Source organism: Astatotilapia calliptera, chromosome 3 (genome assembly GCF_900246225.1).
Source record: "Astatotilapia calliptera chromosome 3, fAstCal1.2, whole genome shotgun sequence".
NCBI classification, from domain to species: Eukaryota; Metazoa; Chordata; class Actinopteri; order Cichliformes; family Cichlidae; genus Astatotilapia; species Astatotilapia calliptera.
This window is the reverse complement of record NC_039304.1, coordinates 25,869,026-25,886,607: the sequence shown is the minus strand read 5'-3', so window position 1 is coordinate 25,886,607 and position 17,582 is coordinate 25,869,026.

Sequence of the window (17,582 nt, the reverse complement as noted above, 5' to 3'; positions counted from 1 at the left end):
CCAAATAGAGCACATTTCATTCATAATGATGTAAATCCAAGCCCATTATATATTCATGATTTGAATCCTGGGTTGTGCGAAATCCCAGAAATACACCCAGACAAAGTGAATCTGTGAACTAAGGTGTAGGTCTATTAGGTTATGTTGTGGTGATCCTCGGGTTGGGGGATTTGTGTTCATACTGGAGTGCAAAATTAAAACCAATGGTAGATGTACAAAAAAAGTTCAAAGCAATCAGGCGCTCAGTTTAGAAAAAAGAGAAAAGAAAAGGAGGAGAAACGAGCAAAAGATACATTATGTTACAGATTTTAATATTAATGGGAGTGTTCGCCCAGGGCGCCAAACAGGCTAGGACCGCCACTGATTCTGAGCACATGTAAAAACATTTGAGTGCGCGTAAAAAAAGTTTGCAGGTGCAAGTGTTGCATTTTGAGGATAAATTTATTTCGAGCAAAGAAAAGATAAATTTGAGTGAACAAAATTCATTGCGGCGTGCAAAAAAATGTAATTTAGTGTTTGCTATTATCCACACACACACATAATAGCAGCCCCTCTTGCTCAGTTTTTGCATTTGCGCTCGCTCGCAATGTGTTGCTTGTGCTCTCAACATTTCTGCCAGTGCGCTCAACTCTTTCTGTACACCGTTATATTTGTGCCACAAAACCAGCCAATCACAGACTTGAATGCAAATAAATCTGATTGGCTGTTTGTTGTAATAGTAATTTTACAATGTATGTTGAAGGGATATTACTGCCCTCTGTTGGTGTGTTTGTGCATTACACTAAATAAAAAGGTGTTCGTTGAAAACATCAGGTTATGGGCCCAGAGGTCGCCAAGGGAAGCTGCTAAAACGTTTTCTTTTGGGAGTCATAAACAGAATTGTGGGATTCACAATGGAAGATAGACTGTTTATTGACAAGCTGAGCGGACCGGAGAATTGGGCAACGTGGAAATTTCAACTGGAGCACCTGTTGAAGGCAAAAGGACTGTGGGGTATGGTACCGGAGACGGAGCAGTTAGCCGCGGATGCTAATGCCCAAGCACGAGCTGAATTTGAACAGAAAGAAGAAAAGGCATTTTCAGTGCTGGTACTGAATGTAAGTGCACCCCAATTGTACTTGATAACAAACTGTAAGACCCCAAAAGAAGCATGGGATATGCTAAAAGCACAGTTTGAAAGAGATACTGTTGCTAACAAGCTATTTCTGAAGAAGAAGTACTTCCGGTGTGAAATGAAGGAAGGAGAACATCTCAATGGTCATTTAAAAAGGATGAAGGAACTTACTGATCAGCTAGGGGCAATAGGTTCTGTAATTGAAGAGGAAGATCAAATTGTCACCCTTCTAGGTAGTTTGCCACCCAGCTATGCAACTGTTGTTACTGCTTTGGAGACAAAGATGGACAGTCTGACAATACAGTTTGTTCAACAAGCCTTGATAAATGAGGAACAAAAGCGAGTGCTTACTGACAACACCACTGTGTCCAGTAGTGTATCAGCGATGTCATCTCAGATGCATAGAAATGAACAGAGTGGATCAAAAACAGTGGGAGCAAACAGCTCCGACTCATGGAGATGTTACAAATGTGGGAAGGAAGGACATATCAAGCGTGATTGTCCAAGCATTAAAAAGAAATACAAGGCCCACAGGGCTAAAAGCGTGGTGTATAAGGACAAAGAGGACTCATATGAGGTATGAGGGAGCTTTTGTTGTAAATGAGTCACGTAAAAGTGATGCACAACAATAAGAATGGTTAATTGATTCAGGAGCGTCAAAACACATGACATGGAATAAAGAAGCACTACAAAACTACCAAGAGTTTTCAGAACCACAAACAGTGAAACTCGGTGATGGCAGAGTGGTTGAGGCTTTAGGTCATAACAATGAAAATGTCATTCAGAGTTAGTAATGGAAAAGATGTCACAATGTATGATGTGCTGTATGTTCCCAAATTATCAATGAACCTTTTCTCAGTGGGAGCTGCTGCCAAGAAGGGAAACACAGTGAAGTTCAAAAGGACTCATTGCTACATAAGAGGAAAGAATGGAGCTCTCCATGGAATGGGAACTCAAAGATCTGACGGATTGTATCAGCTGGATATTGAGGGAAACTGCACAACCTGTCATGGAGCGTCAACTGCTTCAGTTCCAGCAAGTATGTGGCATCAGCGCCTAGGTCACACTACAAATCTGAAAAAAGTAAAAAACTTGATAAAAGGAGTTAGCCTTACAAATGAAGAGGAGGACATTTTTTGTGAAGCTTGTGTTGAGGGCAAATTATCAAGAAAACCTTACAAATCAGTGGGAGAAATACGAACAAAACGCAAGTTGCAATTAGTGCATAGTGACGTTTGTGGTCCTTTTCAAACTGAGTCACTAGGAGGAAAAAAGTACTTTGTGACTTTCATTGATCACTACTCCAGATGTTGTAAAGTCTATTTTATAAGGGAAAAAACGGTCCTGAGCAAGTTCAAAGAGTTTGAAAGAATCTTCTCAAATGAATGTGGACAGGGAGTAATAAGACTCAGAACTGACAATGGTGGGGAATACACATCTAAAGAGTTTCAAGAATATTTGAAAGCTCAAGGCATCCACCATGAAATGACTGTACCACATACACCACAGCAAAATTGTGTTGCAGAGAGAAAAAACAGAACTCTAGTGGAATCAGCTAGAAGTATGCCATCACATGCAAAGTTGCTAAACACATTCTGGGCAGAAGCTGTTGCTACTGCAGCTTACATACAGAATAGGCTCCCAACATCTGCTTTAAAGAATGAAACACCCTATCAGAGATGGTATGGGAAAAAAACAGACATTAGCCATATGAAAGTATTTTTTTGTGTTGCTTATGCTCATGTTCCAGACACAGAGAGAAAGAAGCTGGACAAAAAGGCAGTGAAACTTCGTTTCCTGGGATATGCAACCAATGCAAAAGGCTACCGGCTATGGGATGCGGAAAAAGGAAAAATACTGATACGACGAGATGTGGTCTTCAATGAAACAGAGTTTAAATGCAAACAAAGTGAAAAAGATCTCGGTTTGGGGAATGAGGTGACACTACACACGGGTGAAAGACAAACAAGTACTGAAGAGACTGTCGCCAGTGAGGCAGCAAAAGGAGATCAGCGGATCAGAAGACCTCCAAAGAGATATGGATTTGAGGAGTTTGCTGATGAAGCTACAGTTGATCATTATGCAAACATTTGTTGTGTCACAGAACCAAATACACTGGAAGAGGCTATGTCAAGTCCAAATGCAAAGGAGTGGAAAGAAGCAGCTGATTTGGAATTTGAATCACTGCTGGAGAATGGCACATGGGATTTAGTGGATCTACCAAAGGATCGCAAAGCAGTTGGATCAAAGTGGGTCTTTAAAGTTAAGCATCACAGTGACGGACAAGTGGAAAGATACAAGTGCAGACTTGTTGCCAAAGGCTATTCACAGATTTATGGTGCAGACTATGATGAAACATTCTCTCCAGTTGTACGATTTGGTTCAATTCGTACATTTTTATCATTTGCTGTGCAAAACAATCTAAATGTGCTTCAAATGGATGTTGTGACTGCATTCTTGAATGGACACCTGGAAGAGGAAATCTACATGGAGCAGCCAGAGGGTTACATCAAACCTGGGCAGGAACATCTAGTGTGCAAACTAAACAAGTCAATATATGGACTGAAGCAGTCTCCACGTTGCTGGAGCAAAGCTTTTACAGAGTTCATGAAAAGTATTGGTTTTACACAGAGTATTTCAGATCAGTGTGTGTTTGTTAGAACAGGTCAGGAGTTGTATGTGTATGTTGATGATCTGATTTTGATTACAGAATCAGCAGAGAGCATGAAGACCTTAAAGGACACTCTGAAGAAACACTACAAAATGAAGGACATGGGTGAGCTATCCTACATTCTGGGCATCTCAGTGATCCAAGACAAGGACAAAAACCATGTTATGCTTCATCAGAGGCAGTATATTGAAAACATACTACAAAAATATGGAATGGACAATGCCAATCCAGTAGCAACTCCAGCTGACACAAATGTCAAATTGAGAAAGAGTGATGATGTCAGTCAACCTGTAAACCCAAGCATGTATCAGTCAATGGTTGGAAGTTTATTGTATGCTGCCATGGCCACACGACCAGATATTGCACAAGCAGTGAGTGTGGTGTCAAGGTTCAATGCAAACCCAAACACTACGCACCTGACAGCTGTGAAAAGAATCTTGAGATATTTGAAAGGAACTCTAAATCTGGGGCTCAAATATCAAAGAACAGAAACAGGAACCTTGGTTGGGTATTCAGATGCTGATTGGGCAGGTGATCAGGACGATCGACGTTCTACAACTGGAAACATCTTTCTACTTGCAGGAGGTGCAGTCAGTTGGCTTAGCAAGAAACAAGCAACAGTTGCACTTTCAACTGCAGAGGCTGAGTATATTACTTTGAGCCAAGCTGCACAAGAAGGAGTTTGGCTAAGACGACTACTAACTGAGCTTGGAATGGAGACCACAGCAACAGTGATCCTGGAGGACAATCAAGGAGCAATTGCAATCGCAAAAAATCCAGTCGATCATGCAAGAACAAAGCACATAGACATTTGTTACCACTACATTCGTGAATGTGTGCAAAATGGACAAATCCAGATGAAGTACTGCTGTACAGAAAACATGAAAGCTGACATGTTAACCAAACCGCTGCCTAGACAAAAGTTTGAGTATCTCAGAGGGAAGATTGGACTGTGTTCAGTTTAAGAGAGTTATCATATGCTTAACATGCCTATACTATGCTTATGTTAAGATGGACACAGTACATTTTTTGTGAGTTCAAAACAAAAGAGAAAATGTTTATTTTCTAGTAACACTGTGATATAGGTGCATATGTTTTTTTTGAAAGAAATAAGCAATGGGTGTCAAGTAAGTGAACTCCATGGTAAAATTAAGTGGGAGTGTTGTAATAGTAATTTTACAATGTGTGTTGAAGAGATATTACTGCCCTCTGTTGGTGTGTTTGTGCATTACACTAAATAAAAGGTGTTCATTAAAAACATCACTGTTTTCATCTCCAATCAGCTCGAAATAATGAAATGCAATATCCTACAATCCATTTTGTTCAAAACTCAAACGAGGTAGTCGCGGAGGAACACAAAGTGCCGGAGTTTGAAATACTCCTTACTCTTTCTGGGTCACAAAATAAACTTTTAAGATATTTTCATGTGAGAATGGTGCTGTTTGAACTTCAAATATCTACTCGATTTATCAAGACATCACATATTTCCATAAGTGCTCTAATGTTTTCGGAGTAGCCTGTTAGCCACCAGCTGACCGCATAGCTGGACATTTGCCCGGAGGGCCGATGGTGATTTTTCATTTTTATGTTTGTTTGTTTGTCTTTGTAACGGTATAAACAATGAAAGGTGAGGATTAGCCAATTGGTCATGATCAACTCTGGACGGGACCAATAACAATACATCCATATTGAGGGGAAAAGGAACGCGATTCATCCCGGACTTCAGCTACAATAAAAAAGACACAAAGCTGGATATATTCTGTCTTTACGCTTTCAGCTGCCTCTTCTTCTCTCATTCTCTCCCCCTCTCTCTCCTGTTGCTACTTCCATCATGAAACTGATCAATAATCAGTTGATCGTCTCTCTTGTTTGTTTATCGCCCACTTTGCGCCAGAGAGAGGAAACCAGTGGATGTTGCGCTAAACAACAGCAGCACGTTGAAGCTTGATAAGCTGTTGTTAGAATTTATTAGAATATTACTTTCTAGTATCAGCTGATGTTTGCTGGAGCCACAGCTGTAAAAGCTGCTGGTCATGATATTGGTTTGGATATGTGGTGAGAGGGAAACATGAAGGTGATACAAATCATACATATATACCAACAAGACAGTGTACATCACTGTCACAATAGCGTTTGTTTTAGTTCAAAGGCCAATTTTTTTGTGAGTTCAGCATTATATATTATGTTTAACCCGAGTGACCACCCGGTCAGCTGGTGGGTAAGAGGCATCTCCGAAAACATTAGAGCACTTATGGAAATATGTGATGTCTTGATAACCACAGTTGGGTTTTAGGTTGTACATACCTAGTGGTACAAGAAGCATTGGAATCCAGTATTTCCAGACAAGCTGAGTTGAACAGGGAAAGCAGACTATCAGTGGTTGAATGAGTGGTACTGATTTTTGTAGGAACAGGGGAAGTGACTGAACAAGATTAAATGAGTCTATAAGGTTTAAAAAAACACTGGTCAGCGAGGCGATCATGGCTCAAGAGTTGGGAGTTCGCCTTGTAATCAGAAGGTTGCCGGTTCGAGCCCCGGCTTGGACAGTCTTGGTCGTTGTGTTCTTGGGCAAGACACTTCACCCGTTGCCTACTGGTGGTGGTCAGAGGGCCAGGTGGCGCCAGTGCCCGGCAGCCTCGCCATGTGGCTACGGCTACAATGTACACACTTGCCATCACCAGTGTGTGAATGGGTGGATGACTGGTTGTGTAAAGTGCTTTGGGGTCCTAGAAAAGCGCTATACAAATATAGGCCATTTACCATATTTAAACAGCAAACATGAATATTAAAATCCCCTACGATTAAAACACTGTCGTACTTTGGTAGAATACCTGCCAAGAATTCAGAAAAGTCTTGTATAAGTTCTAATTATATTTAGGATTGAATAAAATAATTATAAAGCTTTGAACACACTGAGTCGTGTTGTCTCTGTCCAGTAGAAGAATAAAAGAATCGGGTCGAATAGTAGCTGCAATGACTACACTCAATCAAGACCGAGTGGATTCAGTGCAAGACGCCGCACATGAGGACAGATGATCGGTTATCGATCTGAAGAAACAACTTGACTTACTCACAACAAAGCTCACCGATCTTGAGGACAGGGGTCGCAGGAATAACATCAGGCTTGTTGGCTTACCAGCCAATGACGGAGGGTTCCGATACAGTTGGCTACATTAAGGCTATAATCTCCCCAAGTGGATTCCGTCACTGGAGGGGCGCAATATCAACATTGAACGAGCGCATCGGGTGTACGACGGCCGCGATACTAATACCAAGAAGCCTCGTACCCTAATCTTCAGATTGCTACGGTGGCAGGACAGATCAGCAAGTCTGATTACAACAGCAAAGAGGAAGAGTTTCTCTCCTGTCATGAAGAAGGTTACGGCTATGGGCCTGGAACCATTCCTCATTTACCCCGCCGTGTAGTACCAGCCTATCATGGTCCAACATTTTCTTGCTATATTATTGTACATATATAGGATATGTTTATATTACTTTATTTTATTTTTTGCTTATTTCTATATTTGTATATTTTATTTTCTCATTTTATAAGATAATTTCACTCAATTGGAAGGGTGTAGGATATATGTAGCCCAGTGGCAAACAGATGGAATTAGAGACTGTTTATTGTAATTATTATTAAAGGTTTTTATTCTGTTCAGTTAAAAACACTCATGATTGGAGAGAGACTCTAAAGAAAAAATCCAAATTATTTTGTATGGAATTGCATTATTTGTGTTATTTATTTATTTTTGTTTCTCAAAGGTTTTTTTTTTTTTACCTGGATGCAAATGCAGTCCAACCAATGGGATTGTTTGTCCCGCCTTGTGTTTTCATGTTTGGTTGCGCTGCTAAGGCTGCTTAGACACACGCGCCATAGCTGTACCTGTGGGGAAAACGTGGTAGCTGTTGAAACAGCAAAGCTGTTGGTGTCTGCTTGATTAGCCGCCAGATTTGGATAGCCGAAGCTAGTTTTATGAGTACGAAGTGCTTTGCACTGGTGATTAACGAAACTGTTATAGCCACTGATCGGCATCCTGAAATGTTAATGTTGTTTGTTTCAAAAAACAAACGCTAATGGTGACGGTACTATGCAAGTAGCTAGCGAGTGTGCTAATAGCTAGCGAGTGTGCTAAACGCTCACTCCCGTTGTTAAGCGTTAGTTGAGAACTTATTAGCTGTTGTTAGGTTAAGGAAAAAACAGTATGTCTATCTGTTGTATTGAAATGTTTTATTGTGTTACTTTTATTCACCACTGTTGTTACTTGACAGTGAGCAGAGTATATTGAGTTTGCTGCTTTTAATGAGCAGTGTGAATTGCTTTATTGATTGGTGATAGCTACATTGCCATGTAATGAAAACGTTTAGAATTTGATTAGTTGTACAACATTAGAAATTGAAACACATTTTGTTCATGATTTATACTTTAAACAGAAGTGTTAGTTAAGTGTGAACCATGTTCATTTGAAGTAATTCTGACCTCACTCTTAGGTCAGGTTTTTTTTGAGTTGGAGAAAGGAGCCGAGATTCCTCGGAGAACATTGGATTACAGACTTTGTGGAAATCCGCAGAAAAGGAATAATTTTCCATTGCAATGGATGGCGAGCCACAGCCCATTTGGAATTGAATCTTGAAGTCTGGTTGCCTGAACTGTGGTAGGACAAAACAGTGCAAACCATACATCGATCGTGGACTGAACTCACACCAATAACTCACCAGATCACCAAACAGGCCTGATCTGGATCCTATTGACACTTTAAAAGACCCTGGTCTAACATTCTTTTCTTTTTATTTTGGGTACCTGTGCGCGCACACACAATTTTGGTTGTTATTGTAAATGCAATACAGTGCACAAATTTCAAATATAGTTGAACCATTGCTTCATCATTTGCAGTTGTGGTTTCATTGTGGTTACCCATCCTCTGGGGTCCTGTCGTTCCTGAAATCTTCTGATTTGCCCATTGTTTATATATTTTGTTACATACTGGTTACATATACTTACCCACTTAATTTTTGTTGACTATGTGTGCACATCTGACACTGTAGTTTTTGTGTTGGAGTGGAAGGACCGGTCACGAATCAATCAGAAGTTTATGTTCTAGTATCTGGCAGGAATATGGTGGCCTTATATTTTACTGCACATCAACGTTCCTCTCTTGCTATCTTCACATTGGGACCATTCTTGGACATTTGTCACACCGATGCTACCATTGATTATTCTGCCACTTAATGTTAATGGTCTTAACTCCGCCATTAAGCGGACATATGTCCTTGAGTACCTTTACCGCAAAAAGGCTGACATTGCTCTAATTCAAGAAACACATCTGAAACAACTTTGTGTATCTGCAGCTCAGATCAGCTTTAACAACATATGGTATCCCCTGGGACTCTCCTCTCCCTTCTCATCCCATGCTGGAATGGATCTTGCCTAACTCTGGCAGACCCTCTGTTTCCAAAATCTACAACAAATTAGCCGAACATGGTATAAAGCCCCTGCCCATTGAATCTATTTGGGTCAAGGAAATGGGAGAACTACAGCTTAATATAGACTGGGATACAGTGTGGTCTAAACTGAGTTTGACTTCTGGGAACTTGGCACATCAACAAATTCATTTCAAAACCATCCACAGAACCTACATTACACCCTATAAGAGACTCCAGATGAAACTACGGGCTACATATCACTGTCACATATGCAATGATTTGTCACCAGGCACATTCTTACACATGTTTTGAGACTGTCCAGTTATATCCAATTTTTGGGTCTTTATTAACTCTGTGTTATTTGAGGTGCTGGAAGTTTTTTATATTCCCAATCCTGGTCTTTGTCTCCTTAATGACACTTCTGAAATCTCCTTAAAACAAATAAAATGCAAAATGTTCACCGGATTCACATCCCCAAACAGGACAATTACAAAGCAATGGTTTAGTCTTGACGTTTGTATGGAATCATTCTGGATAAAATGTCTTATCTGTATCATTAATCTTGAACATACCACTGCAAAATTAAATAAAGCTGAATCCACAACTGTCAAAGCTTAGAAAATCTTCTCATCCAAATTTATTCTTTCTTTCCTGTCCCCATGCCTTGTGACCAGTGTTGGTCAAGTTACTTGAAAAAAGTAATCAGTAACTAATTACTGATTACTTCCCCAAAAAAGTAATCCCGTTACTTTACTGATTACTTATTTTCAAAAGTAATTAATTACTTAGTTACTTAGTTACTTTTTAAAAACACAATTTACAACCTGAAGAGGTGATAATGTCACGGCTGGCGGAGGGAGCCGTGTGGTGTGGAGGAAAAGGAGGACCCAAAATGCAGCAAACTGATGATACGAGTGACGTTTTATTTACAGGGTGGTAGTGGCAAAAACAGGCAATGAAGCACGAGTAATTACAAACGGAAACCTAAACTGGGAGAAACTAAGTGACAAACCTGGGACCATACAAAGGGGTGCGGGGCAGAGAGACGCAGAGACAGGAACACCATAGAACGCAGATGAATGTAGATTAACGCAGTGATACATGGATGAACGCAGAAATACACGGATGAGTGCAGACGAGCCGACGACGAGCACAGGCAGACACCAACTATAAATACACACACCAGGTAATGAGGAAATGGCACACAGGAGGGGACACAGCTGGAACTTAATGGGCATAACGAGACACAGACCTACAAAGTAAAACAGGAAATCTAGAACCCGAACCGGACACAAGGGGGGAGGACACAGAATAACTAGAACAGAGGGAAATAGTCACAAAACACAAAACGCTGGGTCAACGACCCAGGACCATGACAGTACCCCCCCTCCAAGGGCTGGCTCCAGACAGCCCAAAACAAAAACAGACGACCAACCCAGGGCGGGCGGCGGGGGCCCAGGACGGAGGGACCAACACCGAACAAAACAAGCTCCAGTGGACCGAGGGAATTGTCCAAAACAAAAACACACATGCTGGAGTACCAGGACAAAACACAGTTCAGGAGGCCGGCCCAGAGGCTCACAGCTCAGAAGTCCAGGACAGTTTATCTTCTGAGGCCGGCCACGTCGGCGACACAGCTCCGAAAGCCGACCGAGTGGAAGGCAGCGGTGGCGGAGCGGAGGCAGTTCAGGGGGCCGACCGTGCACACGGCAGCGGCGGCGACGAGGAAACCGTTCAGGCGGCCGACCGTGCGGACAGCAACGGCGGTGACGAGGAAACAGTTCAGGCGGCCGACCGTGCGGACAGCAACGGCGGCTTCTAGGAGGTCATCCATAGTGACGATGACGCTCCACCAGCGGCCTGGCAGATGACCGCCGATGTCGAGGCGGCAGTTTGGGACCCGAAGGTGGCGTGGCCGTCGCAGCACCAGACGAGACCGAAGCAGAGGCTGGACCAGACGAGGCAGCTGATGAGGATGCTGAAGCAGAGGCCGGACCAGGCGAAGCTGAAGCAGAAGCCGGACCAGGCGATGCTGATGAGGATGCCGGAGCCGGGCCAGGCGATGCTGAAGACACGAAGGCTGGAGCCGGACCAGGCGAGGATGAAGCAGAAGCAGAGGCTGGACCAGGCGTGGGTGAAGCAGAAGCAGAGGCCGGGCCAGGCGTGGGTGAAGCAGAAGCAGAGGCCGGGCCAGGCGTGGGTGAAGCAGAAGCAGAGGCCGGGCCAGGCGTGGGTGAAGCAGAAGCAGAGGCCGGGCCAGGCGTGGGTGAAGACACAGAGGCTGCAGCTGGCGAGGATGGAGACACAGAGGCTGCAGCTGGTGGCGATGATGGGTCTTGGGGCTGGACGGGCTCCTCGGGCCCCCCAGCTGACGAGACAGGAGGCTGGCTAGGTTCTCCTGAACCTCCAGCTGATGAGTCTTGAGGCTGGACGGGCTCCTCGGGCCCCCCAGCAGGCGAGACAGGAGGCTGGACGGGCTCCTCGGGCCCCCCAGCAGGCGAAGCAGGAGGCTGGATGGGCTCCTCGGGCCCCCCAGCGAAAACAGTCTCTGGACCAGTGGGCACCGGGGCCCCTGGAACACACAGGTCAGAGCCAGCAGGCGCACGGGCCTCTGGCAGGCACAGAACAGAGCCAGCAGGCGCACGGGCCTCTGGCAGGCACAGAACAGAGCCAGTAGGCGCACGGGCCTCTGGCAGGCACAGAACAGAGCCAGTAGGCGCACGGGCCTCTGGCAGGTACGGGTCAGAACCAGCAGGCGCACGGGCCTCTGGCAAACACAAAGCAGACTGCAGCTGCACAGAGCATCGACTCAGCTCAGGCAGCGACAGCCGGATGCAGTCCTCAGCTGGCTTCTTAACCTCCAGGGGTCCAGAGTCGGCCGGGGGCTGGGACCCAGCCTCTGGGGAGGCCCTGGAGTGCGTCACAGTCTCTGGGCTGGCCAGCTGTTGCGGACTGACTACTGCGTTATGTGGTGTGTCTCTCTGCTTGACATGAACAGGTGAAAAACAGTGCTTTTCCGGTTGGATGGACTGGACTTGTAGTACAGGCGGAGCTGGTGAAGATGGTGGCTGAGCTGGTAATAACGCTGATGAGTCTCTTGCCAACTGAGCTATTGACTGAGCCACGGATTGTAACAAGGTGTCTAATAGGTCTGGCTGTGACTGTAATGGAGGTGGAGATTGAGTGGCTAACTGAGGTAGCGGCTGCAGGGCAGCTAACCGAGCTACCGGCTGGGCAGCTGGCTCAACAAACACAGCCCCGGAATAAACAGTCATGCGAGCTGGCGAAACAGACGGAGTGTCTTTTCCACTCACCACAGCCGGCAGTTCCGAAGTCCTACTCTCCGGTTGTGGGGCGACGCGCCAACGGCGCGATCGTCGCTTCCTCCCGGGCGAAACCTCCGGCGGGCCGGGCAAAACCTCCGGCGGGCCGGGCAAAATCTTCACCGCCGGGCTGGGTTGGGAAGCGGTAGCGGCTGGAGGGCGAAGGTGCAGCTCATGAAGGAGGAAGTCCCGTGCCAGCGGGTGAAGCGAGTCTAGCAGCCAGGAGTGTGCAGAGAGTAGCTGCTGTAGCCTGGCTTCTACAGCGCGGTGGAACTCTTCTTCCTCCTGCTCGAGCCACAGGTTTACCAACCTTGCGACCGTGTCGGTTACCTCCTCCCGAAACTCCTGGGTAGGTGCGAATGCTGCTGGGTCCATGTTGGTCGGCTCGTACTGTCACGGCTGGCGGAGGGAGCCGTGTGGTGTGGAGGAAGAGGAGGACCCAAAATGCAGCAAACTGATGATACGAGTGACGTTTTATTTACAGGGTGGTAGTGGCAAAAACAGGCAATGAAGCACGAGTAATTACAAACGGAAACCTAAACTGGGAGAAACTAAGTGACAAACCTGGGACCATACAAAGGGGTGCGGGGCAGAGAGACGCAGAGACAGGAACACCATAGAACGCAGATGAATGTAGATTAACGCAGTGATACATGGATGAACGCAGAAATACACGGATGAGTGCAGACGAGCCGACGACGAGCACAGGCAGACACCAACTATAAATACACACACCAGGTAATGAGGAAATGGCACACAGGAGGGGACACAGCTGGAACTTAATGGGCATAACGAGACACAGACCTACAAAGTAAAACAGGAAATCTAGAACCCGAACCGGACACAAGGGGGGAGGACACAGAATAACTAGAACAGAGGGAAATAGTCACAAAACACAAAACGCTGGGTCAACGACCCAGGACCATGACAGATAAAGCGATAGATCTTTCAGCCCAATTCTACTTTTTCTGCATAATCCATCATACAAAATGTAATCAAATGGAAAAGTCTCTTTTTTTTAACTTGTTTTATCAGTTTTAATCTTTTAACTTTATGCATCAAACAAAAATTTAATTATATGCAACATTCTCTGACTTGAATAAATTAGTTTAACATTTAAGCCTATTTTCTACACATTCCAGCACATAAAATAAAATATTTTTTGTGTTTACACTCACTCTTTCAAATAGATGCAAGTAAAACACAGCAGAAAATAAATAAAGTCAAAGACTCAGCGGTCCTGTTGCTCTATTTTCACCTGTAAAGCAGGACTGCGGTAGTCGGAGGTTTACCCTGGTGCAGGTGTGATGCGGTCAGTGGAAGAATCCGCGAGTTTCTCTGTGAATTTCCCATTACATCGTTGCGCACTCGGTGCTTGCTCGGAAGTTTAGGGGTTTTTTTCGCTGTAAAAAGAAGCTTTCTTCCCACGCACGATGGACACTAATGTTTTTGTCACTTTTTATGGAATCAAACTCAAAGTAAGGTCAGTACTTCCACGCTTTAAACGCTGCACGCTCATACTCTCTCCCGCACTCTATATGTGATCCATTGTTGATCTGCACACAGCTGTTGTCACTAACGGCGCACTCGCTTACGTCACTGTCGTGAGACATTCTCGCAAAAAATCACGGTTTTAGTAACGCAGCGTGCCTACGGGAAAGTAACGGTAATCCAATTACCGTTTTTGCAATAGTAATCCCTTACTTTACTCGTTACTTGAAAAAACGTTACAAGTAACGCGTTACTGCTCATCTCTGCTTGTGACCAATGTTTGCTTTGCTACTGCAGTTTACAGTTGTATGTCTGTACATACACTAAACAAAAATATAAACGCAACACTTTTGTTTTTGCTCCCATTCCCCATGGGATGGACGTAGAGACCTAAAATTCATTCCAGATACACAATATAACCATCCCTCCCAAACAGTGGTCACAAATCAGTCCAAATGTGTGGTAGTGGGCACATCTGCTATATTGAGATAATCCATCCCACCTCACAGGTGTGCCACATCAGGATGCTGATCTGACATCATGAGTAGTGCACAGGTGTACCTCAGACTGCCCACAACAAAAGGCCACCCTGGAATGTGCAGTTTTGTCTCACAGCAAAATGCCACAGATGCCACAAGCAATGAGGGAGCATGCAACTGGCATGCTGACAGCAGGAATGTCAACCAGATCTGTCGCCCGTGCATTGAATGTTCATTTCTCAACCATAAGCCGTCTCCACAGGCATTTCAGAGAATATGGCAGCACATCCAACCGGCCTCACAACCGCAGACCTCGTGTAACCACACCAGCCCAGGACCTCCACATCCAGCAGGTTCACCTCCAAGATCGTCTGAGACCAGCCACCCAGACAGCTGCTGGAACAATTGGTTTGCACAACCAAACAATTTCTGCACAAACTGTCAGAAACCGTCTCAGGGACGCTCAACTGCATGCCCGTCGTCCTCATCGGGGTCTTGACCTGACTCCAGCTCGTCGCCGTAACAGACTTGTGTGGGCAAATGCTCACATTCGATGGCGTCTGGCACGTTGGAGAGGTTGACATTGACAGAAGCCTGTAAACTTGCTGAGGGTCATTCTATCACTAACTACACTGATTCTCGCTATGCGTTTGGTGTGGTGCATGACTTTGGCACCCTGTGGAGGCATAGGAAGTTTCTGAAATCTAATGGATGGCCCATCCTGAATGCAGACCAGGTAGCAGCGTTGCTGGATGCCTTCTTCTACCTGCTCGCATTGCTGTGGTGAAGTGTGCAGCACATACAGGTAATACTGACTGTGTCTCAAGGGGAAATGCTGCCGCTGATGCCAAGGCAGCTGCCTCGGGGGGGGGGCTGTCTTTTCAGCTTGTTTTAGCTTCATTGCCCACTCCTGACCTTACTGACCTTTCTGCAGTGCAGTCTTTTGCCTCTCAGGCAGAGAAAGATCTCTGGTGTAGATTTGGCTGCACACGGATGCTATCTGTTTGGCATTTTTCTGACAGCCGCCCATGCCTGCCTAAGCATTTTTTCCCTTGGTTTCTTAAGTGGGCACATGGGTTGGACCATGTGTCCAAAGGGGGGATGCTGCAGGCAGTAACAAAGCTGTGGTTCACAAAAGGCTTTTCTGCAGCAGCTGGACACTTTTTTTGTATAAAGTGTCTCATTTGCATGACCAATAATATGGGACGTACAGCTCATGTAGACATCCATGTAGACATGGATTTTATTGAACTAACACCATCAGAGGGAAAGAAGTATTGTTTAGTGGTGGTGGACATGTTTTCCAAGTTTAGGTTTAGGTTGCGAACACATTGTGCATATCACCCACAATACGGAGGTGCCGTGGAAAGAGTGAATGGCTCTTTGAAAACAAAATTGGCAAAGTGCTGTGAAGAAACTGGACTTTCATGGCCAAAAGCACTCCCCCTTGTGTTAATGCACATACGCATGCGGGCCAGACCTCCAACACATCTCAGCCCTTATGAGGTGTTGTATGGGTGCCCTGCTATAGTGGGGGCAGAGCCTCCAAAGTGGTGAGCCATGTCCACAGAACTGTGTGACAGTGAAATGATTGTGTATTGTCAAAATCTCTCTAAGACTCTCTCGCAGATACACCAAAACGTGAAGGCAGCCATGCCTAAACCAGCAGAAGGACCATTGCACCCGTTTAAGCCAGGCGACTGGATGCTGGTGAAAGATTTCAAGAGAAAGCACTGGAAGGCAAGGTGGTGGCTCAGTCCATTCCAAGTTCTGCTGACCACGCAGACAGCGGTAAAGGTTGGGGAACGAGTTACCTGGATCCACGCCAGTCACTGTAAGCTGTTTCCAGAGCAATCACCTGGGGAGGCGGGAGAGCGACCAGGTGAAACATACGGTGAAACAGAATGATCCCCGCACCTCATCCAGGCAGTACGCAGTCCAGCCTCTAATTGCAACAATGCATCATACTGAGAAGCAGCTCATCATTGGAGTGGCCCTGCTGCTCTTCACTGGGCTGATGATCGCCCTGTTGTGGAGCCTCTGGGGTGATCCGCAGCTGGAGGCGACTTCTCAACCCAGACGAGCGCAAGCGGCAGGAAACGGCAGACCTCATACCAAAGTGGTGGTCACCGCAGTAAAAGAACAATTGACAGTTGCAGAGTTTGATTTGTGTGATGTAATAGGATATTATGGTAGCGCCAATGTTTTTGGCGAGGCCACAATGTGTATATGTGTAATACCGGGCATATACCGCAGCATAGGATTAGCAATTCTGATTACTGGTTTCCGACCTGGTATCGGGTTATTTGGAGCATGGGACCAGGTGGTTGGACAGCGACCCCCAGGGTAGGTAGTTTCAATGCATGGGCGTAGATGTATTACTCACTGACTAGGGCTGAGGTGGGAGGAGACGCAGCCACAGGAAAGGTAAAACCATTGATTTTAACAATAACAAACACAACAAAACTTTGTTTTGACATAAGTTGTGAGAGCAGCGGATGGACTTATTTCAACTTGGCAGTAGATGTCAGGGGTGCAGGTCCACTGGGGTTGTTCAGTGTGAAATTTGGGATGGCCACACCAAATGCAAAGGTAACCAAGAATGCAACCTCAGCACATGCACCTGTGGAGCTGTCAGGACATCAGTTAGTAACTTATTTAAACATAACTGGACCTGAGGACGTGGTGCAAAAAGAGACAGGTTATGTAGCTAAGAATGTGTGGCTGGATTACATAGCTGGAGGGCATTATACAGCAGTTGTTTGTTTTTGCTCTCAATTTTGACAGCCCTATTAAAGATTAATATCAGTCTGTACATGCTCAAGATAGCTTTTCTTTAAATTATTTAATTTTTAACACTTTTGCAACTTTGTACTTTTGTGTTACTCGCAGCAACAACTCCACCTCATTGTTAGTCCATTTAAAAAACTCAGTGCTCTTCCTCGATCTTTTGCCGCGATGTTTCAACGAGCCGGAAAATAAATAAATGGCTGACAGAAATGGGGCAGGTTGAATCTTCTTGCGCTTCACGCATGTGCAGTACTGGAACGTAAGCATGTCAATGTGGACACACAACTCTG